Raw genomic sequence first — 13,058 nt, 5'->3', positions numbered from 1 at the left:
GGGATCTTTGGGTTTATCGTATACTGTCTTGCTGAGGTCGCTTTCCCCCAGTCTATTCCACTGATCTTCCTTTCTGTTTCTTAGCCAGTACCAAATTGTTTTGATGACTGCTGCTTTGTAATATAGTTTTAGGTCAGGGACTGCAAGGCCCCCATCGTATGTGGTTTTTTTTTTTTCATTATTTCCCTGGATATCCTTGATCTTTTGTTCTTCCAAATGAACTTTGTTATGGTTTTTTCTTAATCAGTGAAGAAGTATTTTGGTAGTTCAATGGGTATGGCACTAAATAGATAAATAAGTTTGGGTAGGATGGTCATTTTTATTATATTGGCTCGTCCTATCCATGAGCAGTTAATGTTTTTCCATTTGTTCAGGTCTAGTTTTAGTTGTGTGGCGAGTGTTTTGTAGTTGTGTTCATATAGTTCCTGTGTTTGTCTTGGGAGGTAGATTCCTAGGTATTTTATTTTGTCTAAGGTGATTTTGAATGGGATTTCTCTTTCTAGTTCTTGCTGCTGAGCTGTGTTGGAGATATATAGAAAAGATGATGATTTATGTGGGTTTATTTTGTATCCTGCAACTTTGATAAAGTTGTTGATTATTTCAATTAGCTTTTTGGTTGAATCTCTAGGATTCTTTAAGTAGACCATCATGTCATCCACAAAGAGTGATAACTTGGTCTCCTCCTTGCCTATTTTGATGCCTTCAATTCCTTTATCTTCTCTAATTGCTATGTTTTCTTCACTGTTAACACTGATTTATTCTGTTTGGATAAGGACTAAATAGTTCCAATAGGAAGCATTCTATATTTTTTCTTTCTATCTATCTAAATACATAAGTATGTATGCATATATGTACATACATATGTATATACATACACATAGACATAAGTTTATTTAGATAGCTAGTTATAGATATACATATATATATATATATATATACATAGACACATATGAGTAAGTATGCCATAGCTATGTGCATGTTGTATGTGCATTTTTATACACATCCCTATGACATGAAAGATAATGCTCATAGATTTTTAATTCTTTAATAAGGAACATGAATTTGTTTGTACTTGGTAGTGGAATTATATTTGGCTCAAATCTTTGCTGTGACATTATATATAGTAGCAATTGCTATTAAATGTATTCTTTCATATGAGATCAACTGTTATTCCAGCATCATGGAAATTAAATAGTTCAAATGAGAATCCTCTGTCCATCAGTGTGACATTTTCCTTAAAAATATGCCTTACTAGTTATTGTATAATTATCATGGAAAGGGAAGTATTCAGTGGAGACTGGAACTTCTAGTTTATGTTATGTGGTCATTCAACAAACATTTACTGAAATCCTTGTACACACCTCAGGGAATCAAACAACTAGGAAACAACAATGAAAATATAGAAAAAAAGAACATTTTGTGAGGGATGTAGGTCATATTCTTAGGAGATCTATAGAGGTTTTGAAAGCAAGGATGGATTGAACTAGTCGGGCAGAGGTTTGGGAAATTTGAGTTATGTATATATATATATATATACATATATATATATATATATAATAAAATGTGTCAAGATGGACTGTAATTAGGGAAAGCAATGATCTGTGGCAAGAGAGAAATGAAATTTAAAGTTGGTTAGCTAAGTTGGAGATAGATTATAGAGAACACTGAAACAAGATAATCTAAATTTGATTCATTCAACCAAAAGAATCCACAGAAGTTTATTTTTCTTTCCTTTTCTTTTTTTAGCTGAGGAATTATATGTTGACACTTGGTCAAGGAATTCCTCTGTTTTTTCCCTTAATTTTTACTCCAATCCTTTAATCTCATTTGATGGTAAATGAAGAAATATAAGCTTGAAATTAATATGTAAAAACCCGAGTTCTAATGTAATTTCATATAATTGCTATCTGGGCAACTTTGGTCAAGGCACTTAATCTCTGTTTGTCTCAGTTTCCTCAACTGTAAAATACCAATAATAATTGCACCTCAAGCCTAGGATGATTGTAAGGATAAAATGAGATAATATTTCTATTATGTTTAGCATGGTACCTAGTGCCATAAAATAGGTGCCATAAAAGTGTTGTTACTAAAAATAACAATACTACAACTTTATTATTTTTATTGTATTAAATTTAGGACAAAAAAAGAACAAAGAAAGAAGATATTATGTTAATCAAGAGAAAAATTTTGAGCGATTATACATGGTGAGGAATGAGAGAACTAGCATTTTTACTAGAGTATTATTCCTATTCATGGAACAGTCAGGTGAATTGGTAGATATCATGTTGGGCTGTGATGAAGACCTATCTTACTGAGTTCTATTTCTGGCCTCAGATACGTTCTAGCTATGTGACCTTAGGTAAATCACTTAACTCTCTTTTCCATAGGCCCTCATCTGTAAAATGAGCTGTAGAAGGAAATGACAAACTACCCCAGTATTTTTGTGAAGAAAACCCCTTTTATCATCACTAAGAATAGGATCCAATTCAAATGACTTAACAACAACCAAACCTTTTCAAATAAATTTAATGTCTTTTTTTAAAATCCACTATCCACATTCAGGGGTGTGAATCTTAAAACTGTTCAGACTCTACCTTAGAACATTTGATTAAGCTATTCCCAATTTAAACATTGAAGATACTTGATCAGGAATGTATTGGGAATTTTAACATTACTCCACCCATACTTAAGCATACTTTAGGGGAAGATAAAGTTGTAAACTCCTTACTGAACAATGAAAAGTCCCCAACTCATACTTATAGTGAAGCTAAATACCATAAGCTAGGTCTATTTTTAGATCTAATTCAAAAGGGTCCTAAGTACCTATAAAGATTAAATTAATCACATAAAAGGTCAAGCAACTTACAAAGGGCAAGCTTAGCAAAGAGATGTAAAATACTCAGAAGATATAATCTGCCCAGAGAAGTTGAGAACTAAAGAAGATGTGAACTAAGAATGGTCAGTCCTGGGGAATACATCTTGGTATTGGTAGATGTGATTGGCTGATGTTAAAATTTAGGGGAGGTGACATGAGAGAAATTTCTCTTTAAAAGGAGCTGGCTTTCTGAACTTAGGGGGAAGTTTGGACTAGTTGGAGTTTTGAAGTTAGTGTGGAGGAGCTGGCTCTCTGAACTTAATTGGAGTTTTGCTTGTGATAAAATCTTATGGAGAGTGGATAAAAGACTGACTAGTCTCTCTTAAGGCTCAGGCCTAAGCCATTTGGTCTAGGCCCTTTCCTACTATTTCCTCTTACTCTGTCTTTCTCCTTTCCCTTAATTCCTTTGTTTATATTTATTAAAAACTCCATAAAACCCAGCTGACTTGGGCATTTCATATTTGGGAATTTTTCTCATGGCGACCACTTATTTTTGACTGAATTTAAGACACTAGAATTATCTTTACAGTTTTGGCAATTCACACTCATGAAATCCACATTTTTCACAGTCACAGAGGAAACACTGTGGGAGTAAAAACACTGAAGAAAAACAACTGCTTGAATACATGTGTTGAAGGGATATGGTTGGAGATGTAGACTGTAAATGAAAATCCTAGTGTAAACAATATCATTGAAATATGTTCTGATCAAGGACACAAGTAATACCCAATGAAATTGTGCATTGGGTGCTGGAAGAGGAGGTGGACAGAAAGGAGGGAAATAGTGTGATTATTATAACCAAGGAATAATGTTCTAAATTGACTAAATAAGTGTATTCAAATGGAAAAAATTATAATTCATTTCCTGAGCAATGAAATTTGCCATCATTTGAAAAGAACATCCATCACTATCCCAAGCACAATAAATTTCAAAATATATTATAATAAATATATCCATAACCAGGCCTAGTGGAATCTGTTTACAATACTGGCAGAAGGAGAATCATACTAATGAATATCTCATAATTACAGGTTGGTGCTTAGGTTGAGAGAAAATTCTTTTCCTATTCAATGTAAGGATATATGATACTTCACAAAAGGTACTTCCACTTCTCTCCTATTCATTAACATGATTAATAAACACTTATTAATGGATTCTCAATTATTGGGAAGAATTTTCAAGTATTTAGTAACAAGTATCTTATTTACTATTGGAAATAAAGGATGATATTCTCTGTTCTTTTTTTTAAGCACAAAATATCACTTCAACCAACTATCAGGATGCATTATGACATTCTATTTCTCAACAAATGGTCTCTTTTAGTAGAAATATCAAATGCTGGTGAATTAAACATTCTCTATGAAGAAACTTAATGACTCCCTTAACAAACTCAGTAAGAAGAGGTAGGGTAGAATATTGATTAGATATTGTGATGAAAGGGTTTTATACCTGTCCTAACTTTCATATCCTCTTTGATACTCTCCTATTCTAACTCCCTAAACAAAATATCAAATATTCTCATCTGAGAAGATACCCACCAAAACAAATCAATGAAGAAAAAATTCATGAGCTGGAAGGAAACATAACATCATTAGTGATAATTCATGAATTAGGTAGTCTTCTAGAAAATCTTTCCTCTGTTACTCTCAGTCAAACCTTGGTGGAGAATTTATGAGTTAATATAAGTAAGAATGATGTAGATTAGAAGGCTAGAATGGTTGAGGAAGCGCACCTTTTGAGGGAGTCTTCAAAAAAGTGAGATGAAATCCCACAAAATTATTGTTCTATAATGATAACATATTTTCAATATTTAAAATGTTACATATAGAATTATCATATTTCATCCTTAAATAAACAAGTAAATAAAAAGAAACAAAAAAGAAATTAGTCATTTGATGACTAGTGCAAGTCATTTACTTTGTCCATATTGTGGGTGCCCTGAGCCACAATGAGATTAAAAATGTTCACAAGATCAGACAGTGAATCCTTATTTTGTCCATGAAAATATAAAACATGCAGTTAACTGATATTCCTATTTTTCTTTAAGATCAAAAACAATATCTGATTTGATACAGGAACTCCAAAGGGTTTGTGCTCTTGTTATTTCTATTTTACATGTGAGAAAACTAAGAGTAATAAAGATTAAGAAACATGGCAAGGTCACATAACAAATAACTTTCTGAAGCAGGATATAACCTTTAATCTTCCTGATATCATGTCTAATAGTTTTGTCATTACAGCATGCTACTTCTCATTGGTAGGCATTGAAAGTACATTATGGGAGTGCTGATTTTAGCTCCATACTCTTTGAAATGCACTTCCACTCCAAAATAATAATCTGAAGGTCCAGTACTGGTTCTTATACTTGGATTTTTACTACAGAATCCTAATCCCTTCATCAGAAATGTCTACATTCCTTCTTTATGTATCATAATTGAACCTGAGGTTCAGTAAAGTTAAAAGACCCCTTTCTCAGATTCTCACAATTCAGAAGTGACAGAGAAAGACCTCAAACCCAAGTCTTTTGACTCAGTTATATTTCCACAGCTAAAGAGATTATGAATCAGCTTTTTTTTTTCCTTTTAGCTTTAGAGACAGTTGGTGGTACAATGTAGAGTGCTGCTCATGGAGTTAGTGAGATCTGAGTTTAGATCTTACCTCAGACATTTGCTAAATGCATGACCTTCAGCAAATCAATTAATGTCAGGTTCCTCAGAATATAAAATAGGGGATAATAATAGCACCTACATCCTGGGGTTGTTGAGATTCAAATGCCTTAATATTTGGACAAATGCCTGGCAAAGATTAAGTTTTATATTATTGCTACCTATTTTTATTAGTTCCTGCATTAAGGGAATGCTATTTTTAGCTCTGTTTTCATTGAAATGCAATTCTATTCCAAAATAGCAATTTGAAGGTCTAGTACAGTTTGTTATACTTGGATTGTGACTGCAGAATCCTAATACCTTCATCATAAATTAATTGCCCCACATTCTTTCTCTTTACATCATAATTGTAAAGAAAACAGCTTGCTCTTTGTTGCTGCCACTCTGTGATCAACTTTTAATCTTCTCTGAGTCATATTGAATTACCTAGGCAACAAGTTTTGTTTGGAAATGAGATCTTGAATTTATATCAAAGGCAAGGGGTGCTCCTAAAAATAGCTGAACTTTAAAATGCAGTGAGATCATAAGAGTTGGGAGGTAGGAAGCATCTGCTCTCAGAACCTGTGAGGATATAATCAAGTCTGTAACCTGAGGGAAACTTGATTACTAATGAAGTGAGGCTGTGCTGACAACAGCTGCTAATTGTAATGATAATCTCAAATCATTTTTACATGTTGTAAGTGGCAGATGAATTTCCAAAAGTGTGTGTGATGGATGTTTTGATGTTTGGTGGGGTTAGTTCCCCACCTTCTGTGGCAGAGAAATTCTACTCTCTCTTTTCTTAAGCTTTTATTTTTCATCTGAAAATTAATACTGACTATCTGTTCCAAGGCAAAAGAGTTGTTTGGGGTTAATCAATGGAGCTTAAATGACTAGCTCAGTGTCATAGAACTAAGAAGTTTCTGTGCCATATTTGAACCAAAGACTTCTCTTTTCTAGGCCTGGAACTCTATCCACTGAACCACCTAGCTGACCTCTCTATCTTTAATATATTCCATTCCCTCACTTGCTTCTTCTACTCTTCTGACTTCTAGGAGAGCAGATCAGGGCCTGTTGGGTGACATTCTTTTTTTTAATTAGCAAATTGTCTAGTAAGGATTTCTTAGAAGCTTGTTTTTGCATAATATAAACTTGGAGACCACACCTATTTTGTGAAAAATTTCTTACATTAAAGTGTAATAGTGAAGTAGAACTCATAATAAAATAATCTCATCCAGAAGTGCTTGCAACATGGTAGCATCTGCCCATACTTCTCTACTGTTTTTTAAATAATAAGAAATCTATTTTTCCCTACCACTCCTTTGAGGGAAAAATAAATTTCTTGTTACAAATATACATTGTCAAGAAAAAAAAGAAATCCCTCATTAGCTTAATACAAAATTATATACATCTCATTCTGTACCTTAATCTATCATCTATCTGTAAAAGATAGCATTTTGCATTACTGGGTGTCTGGAATCATGAATTATCACTGTATTGATCATAGTTCCTGAAGCTTTCTGGGTGACATTATGTTCAATCAAAATCCTAGAGTCCCATTGATAAAAGAATTGGATATTCTGAGTTGTGATCAAAGATTAGATGAGAAACATGCTATATTATAATTTACATGGATTTGCTAGATTTATCATCAATAGTTAGATTTGAACTGTAGATTTTTCATATGCTGCTTATATAACCCTGGGCAAGTAACATAATTTCTTGGGGGGTTTTGAGTTCCTCCTATTTAAAAATAGGAGCTCTTAATAGGCCTCTCATCTATTTCTCAAATTTTGATTTTATAATTCTAAGTGATTCTATAAAGGGTATAAACTGAGAGATTATTGTCATATCCTAGACAGAAAATATTTATCATAGCAATTATTTTAATGCCTGCTACTCTAGTATTTGGTATGTAAACTTTTTATTAAAGTAAAAATAAATATTACTGGGATTAATTCACAGGTCTGGATTTTTAAAAAATCTCTTGAAAGTTTTTTCACCCCATAAGCCAAGAAGCCTCAAACTTCTAACCAGATTAAAATATAATTGGAAAAAAGTATAGCAAAATAAATAAAAATTAAGATACAATATATATATGTATATATATATATAAATATATATATATATATATATGATGTTAGTTCTTTGGGTTTGTAAATCAAGTTACAGCCCACAGGATTCTGTTGCTAATGGAGTTTCACACCTCTTAAGTGAATGAGTATTCCAATTTCCACTCCCAGTGATATTTCATGTTCCCAGAGCTAGGTAGGCTACAACTTCTCAGAGTTTTAGGATTAGTTCTGAACTTTCAGAAATTCCCCTATAATGGCACTGGCCTATCTTCACACTGATATTCTCTCTCCCTCATTAGCAATTGAAAATCAATCTCCTCAGCCACCTTTAAGTAACTCTTAGAATTTACTATTGTGTTACAATAAAAACAATTGGTGTAAAACACTCACACATTTCCTCAAAAGCTGCAATACATACAAATCTATATAGGATCTTGGGGAAATGAAGTTCATTCTTAGGGAGTACATGTAAGTAAGGGATAGCTCAGAGCAACTTGTTGGAAGTATTTTTCTCTTATTCTTGAAGTGTTCAAAAATTCTTTCTTAGAACTCCTGGAGTCTCTTTGCTGGCTTACATATAGAGTCACAAATCCAATCTGTTTTAGTTCCTGATGATGCAGCAATATCCACAAATTAATTCAGAAATATCTTTTAAGCTGATGATGGAAACATGGGACCTGATGCTACTTTGATGCTAGGATGCTGATGAGAAAGTGAGAAATTCAGCATCTTCCAAACTCATCAAAGGTAGAAATTCCTCCTAAGGGAGAGAAAGGAAACCTGTCCAAGGCCAACACCCCTCATTCTCTTCCCCTCTTCCTCTTGAACCCTCTCAGGCATTTCCTTCTCAAAACTTTCAGCTAAACTCCAGAATAACTCCTATTTTTAGAATTCCTTCCCTTGTCAGCTCCACTAATCTTGTGGTCAGGTTTCTTGAGCCTATCAAAAATGTTCCTTCTGTAATACCCCTGGAGTATGAAGTTGTTTTGCCTGTAATTTAAGGTCATTTGATTGATTAACTGATTCATGATTTCAGATGTGTTCTCATCTAATTTCGAGATCTAAAATGAGATGTTTTGGCTGCATCCAACCCTTACAAAACAAACAAACAAACCTGAAAACTTCATCAAGTAATAGTAAAATAAAGACTAATTTACTTATAGTATGACTCCTGTAGAATGGATAAAAAATAGTTGACTCTAGGAAGGCCTAAAGAGAAGAGTCCCTAAAATAGAAAGGTACAGACGTACAGCTTTCCCACAGTTATATTACTTAGTGATATCCTTCATAGTAACTATATTTTTCATATTTCTAACCTTAATACTCAACAACTGTATAATCCAATATGTTTGCTAAATCATACTCCTTAGTCCTCTATAAATGACTTACTAGTCTCTTGATTTTTGTTTTGCTTTCATGTACTTTTTTTTTTACAGAGCTCTTTTTCAATCCAAGATCATTATAGAAAGCCCAAGAAGTTTCTCTCTTCATAGTGTAATTATTTATTACTTTGTGGGGCAGATTTAATTTCTTTCCAGATCAAGAAACTGTTTGGTATTCTAATAGTATGTTTTAAATTCCATCTAAAACATCCCCATCAGTGCCCTTGTCTTAAGCAGAGAAATATAGGGACCTAAAAGATTTTCAATGAATGATATTTCAGTGTTCAAGTATTCAATCATTGGTAGTATGGACATCAAATACAAGTAACTTTACTAAGACAACATTTATTTGCTAGTAGTCTTTGTGCCTATACGATTATCTCATTATATATCCCTTCCTAGATCCTTGTACCAATTGACATTACAAAGAATATAGCTAGGAAATTTAACAGAATGTTCCTAACAATTATGCTAATCATAGTATGCTTTTCCGGTGTAGAGGTATAAATTGCTTTGAGAGCATGACAAGCCTGAGAGATGAATGTTTGAGACATTTGCTGTAAATTATAAACTATCCTATTGTATTTTCATATCTTAATTTCAAAAATGTCATCCTAATTTAAGAAGGAAACAAATGATTCAGCAGTTACCAAAGCCCATTTATAAAAAGGAAAAAAGAAATCAACCTACCTAGGTCTATAATAGGAACCCTTTACCTTCTTTTTTAAGGGAAGCTTAGATAACTATTAATTAATAATAATAATAATTAATTAATTATTTTTTCAGTATTGTTTGATTCTTTATGACCCCAGTGGGATTTTCTTCCTTAAGAATGGCTTGCAATTTCCTCCTCCAGTTCATTTTACAGATGAAGAAATTAAAATAAATAGGGTTAAGTGACTTCCTCAGTCTGATGCAGCTAATAAGTATCAGAGACCAAATTGAACTTCAGTCTTTCTAACTCCAGGACCTTTGCTCTATCCACTATACCATCTAGCTGCCCTTTTGGCAGTCTGTTAAAACCTAGGAAATACTTCTAAAATGTTTAAAATGTATAAAATAAAACAAATGGGGTTCCAAAGGAATTCATGCATATTAAAATATATATTTTTTGTAAATTTTTGTAACTCCAAATTAAGAAAGAGTATGAGGCTATTTAGGAAGGTCATTAATCCTAAACCAGGCAGGACCTTTCATGAAAAAAGGAGGAAATTTTACCAGAGAGTATATGTGACTTCAGTCTGACAATATGAACCTATGTATTTTGCATTTAGAACCCATATATTTTTTTTACTATATCATCTTGCTTATCGGCATTTGCCAATTCAGTGAATGATTAAATTCAATCTAGGAAAATTATTCAAAGTGGAATGTTCTCTTCAATACAACTGTCATTATTCGTTATAGAATCTGATGGGCTTGTTCAAACATAACAACTTGTATTATTCACTAATATATGATACTTTATGATACCTTACACCCTAGAAATATACAATACTATCCGTAGGAAGTGCTCAATAAAAATGGAGACTGATTGAAATGGAATTTGGAATACATTCATTTTTTTTTCACAGACATTAGCTTAGTTGTTCAGTCATTTTCTATTGTGCCCTGCTTTCCATGGCTCCATTTGAGGATTTCCTGGCAAAAATACTGTAGGGGTTTGTCATTTTCTACTTCAGTTCATTTTAAAGATGAGGAAAACATTGTAAATAGAGTTAAGTGGATTGTGCTGTCACACAGCTGGAAAGTATCTGAGGCTGGATTTGAACTCATGAAGACTCATCTTCCTGACTCCAGTTCTGTACACTTTCCACTGCATCAATAGCCAAGTGACCCAGGGAAAATCCCTTATTCTTTGTCTATTCAGTACTTTACTCTGTAAAATGAAAAAACACCCACAATCCAAGCTTCTTGTGAGGATGACTTGAGATCATATTTGTAAAGTGCTTTACACAGCATGAAGTACTTTATGGTAGCTATACTAGCTATGAATGAAGAGGCAGCGGAATCGTAGGGAGACTTATCACCTAGATTTAGGTTTAGACAAGATATTCACACCTTTGGGTTTTACTTATATGCAAGATTGAACTCACTAGTTCATTTTTATATCTTTCTCTCTGTCACTTTGAGAAATATGTAGATACAGAGATGCTTACTCATAGAATATAAGTATACCATTTCACCTTTATCTAGTTCATTGGGTTTAACATAGGACCTGACTCCCAATGCTCCTAAGAGATAGAATGTACATTTGTTATTATCTCCATTTTCATAGATGAAGAAACTAAGGATTGATAATACCATTACTTGTTCTCTAACCCATAGCTAGTATATGTCTTGCTTTTCCTTCCCCATGTATCCTTGAACCCAGTGTTGACTGATCCCTTTCCTGTCTCTCCATTCATCCCTAATGTCACTTTACATGGAAATCACTTTATGTAGGGATCTTCTCTTATTGGAGAAGGGTTTCATAATCTCATTCTAGGTTGCTTTAACAAGAGCCTAGATGGCAATATCTTTTATATCTCAATCCGATCACTCATTTCTCCCCTTTCCAATTTATTCTACACATTGCTATCAGCCTTATTTTTGTAAAGCATAGTTTTAGCCATGCCATTCCCCTCTTCCATAAGCTGCAGTGGCTCCCTATTACCTGCATGGTCATATATAAGATGCTCTTTGGACATTTTAAGTTCTTCACAACCAGATCTCTTCCAATATTCTCAGTTTTGTGACATTTTACTTCCAATTGTGAATTCTAGCATTTGACTGCACTGGCATTTTTCCTCTACAACACCACATTGCACTGCCAGTTCTCTGCTATTTCATTGGCTATCCTCCAAAACTAAAGTAGGTTTTCTCTTCATCTCCCACTCTGGGGCTTCTCTGGCATCTTTTAAGCTTTAGCTCACCTTTCATCGTCTTCAAGCCTTCCCCTCTCTCCCTTTCCTTTCTTCAACATGCAGTTTGTACTTTTCTTCTGAGATTGCAGACCATTTTCACTCTACATCTCTTAATTTGAGATTTTTTTAAACCCTTTTCATCTCTCTTTTAAAAAAAGATATTCTCTATTAGTTCCAAGGAAGAAGAGTGAGAAGGACTAGGCAATTGGGGTTATGTGACTTGCACAGAGTCACATAGATGGGAAGTGTCTGATGTCATATTTGAACCCAGGACCTCCATTCTCCAGGCTTGGATCTTTATCCACTGAGACACATATCTGCACCTCTGTACACTATTTTATCTGATGTCTAACTCATTAAAATGTGAAGTCTTTTAGGGCAGGGATTATATGGGTGTTTTTCTCCCTTTCTTTGTATACTCTGTGCTTAGTATAGTATCTGGCATAAAACATATATATAAATACACATATATGTATATGCTATATATAGTTATGCATTTATAGCTAAAGACTTAAACAAATTAATTAATTTGACACAAATTGACATCTGTTAATATTATCTTATATACATTATGAAGTTTATACCATATATCATGTTGATATGCCTGCCTACATATAATACACACATTTAAAAGTAAATTAGAACATTAATTCATTTTCTTAAACATATCTTTGGAAACTATCCTTTGCAAAGATGTTCATTACACTAGGGAAATAAACTTAATATATTACTAAATCCATTGTTGGTCATATATATACATATTCATTTGTTCTGAAAATAAGCCATTATAATACTTCAAAAATGAGAATATTATTAAATTTACTTTTCAAATATCTAAATTTGAAATTAATGGGAAATTTAAAACAAGACTTAAAAAGTTTTCAGAATAATAAAGTTATTGATCATTAAACATAAGCACATTGAATAGAAATAGACAGGATTCATGAAAATATATGGGCAAATATAATACAAGTTGAAAAGGCAGGGAAAGATTGCTATCTATATTAATAAGTAGAGAATACATATGGACAACAATAAAGATCAATCAAAATGTTTACATCTATAAGTATATGCCCTTTGAGAAGCATGAGGAAATCACCTTGTATTACAAGTCAATATTCTAGCTTTGAAAACCCTTAAATGACAAATATAGGGAAAACATTTCACAGATCTGA

At 33.1% G+C, this 13,058-nt stretch overlaps 1 protein-coding gene across 2 annotated transcripts in view; it reads right to left on the bottom strand.

Moving 5' to 3' along the window:
- CDH9 (cadherin 9) overlaps nt 1-13,058 on the bottom strand; it is a 259,796-nt gene that overhangs the window by 19,250 nt on the left and 227,488 nt on the right. The gene's annotated exons all lie outside the window — the stretch shown is intronic.

Source organism: Monodelphis domestica, chromosome 3 (genome assembly GCF_027887165.1).
Source record: "Monodelphis domestica isolate mMonDom1 chromosome 3, mMonDom1.pri, whole genome shotgun sequence".
In the NCBI taxonomy this organism is placed as follows: domain Eukaryota; kingdom Metazoa; phylum Chordata; class Mammalia; order Didelphimorphia; family Didelphidae; genus Monodelphis; species Monodelphis domestica.
The sequence above is the reverse complement of the archived record's forward strand: the minus strand, read 5'-3'. Positions and strand labels throughout refer to the sequence as shown.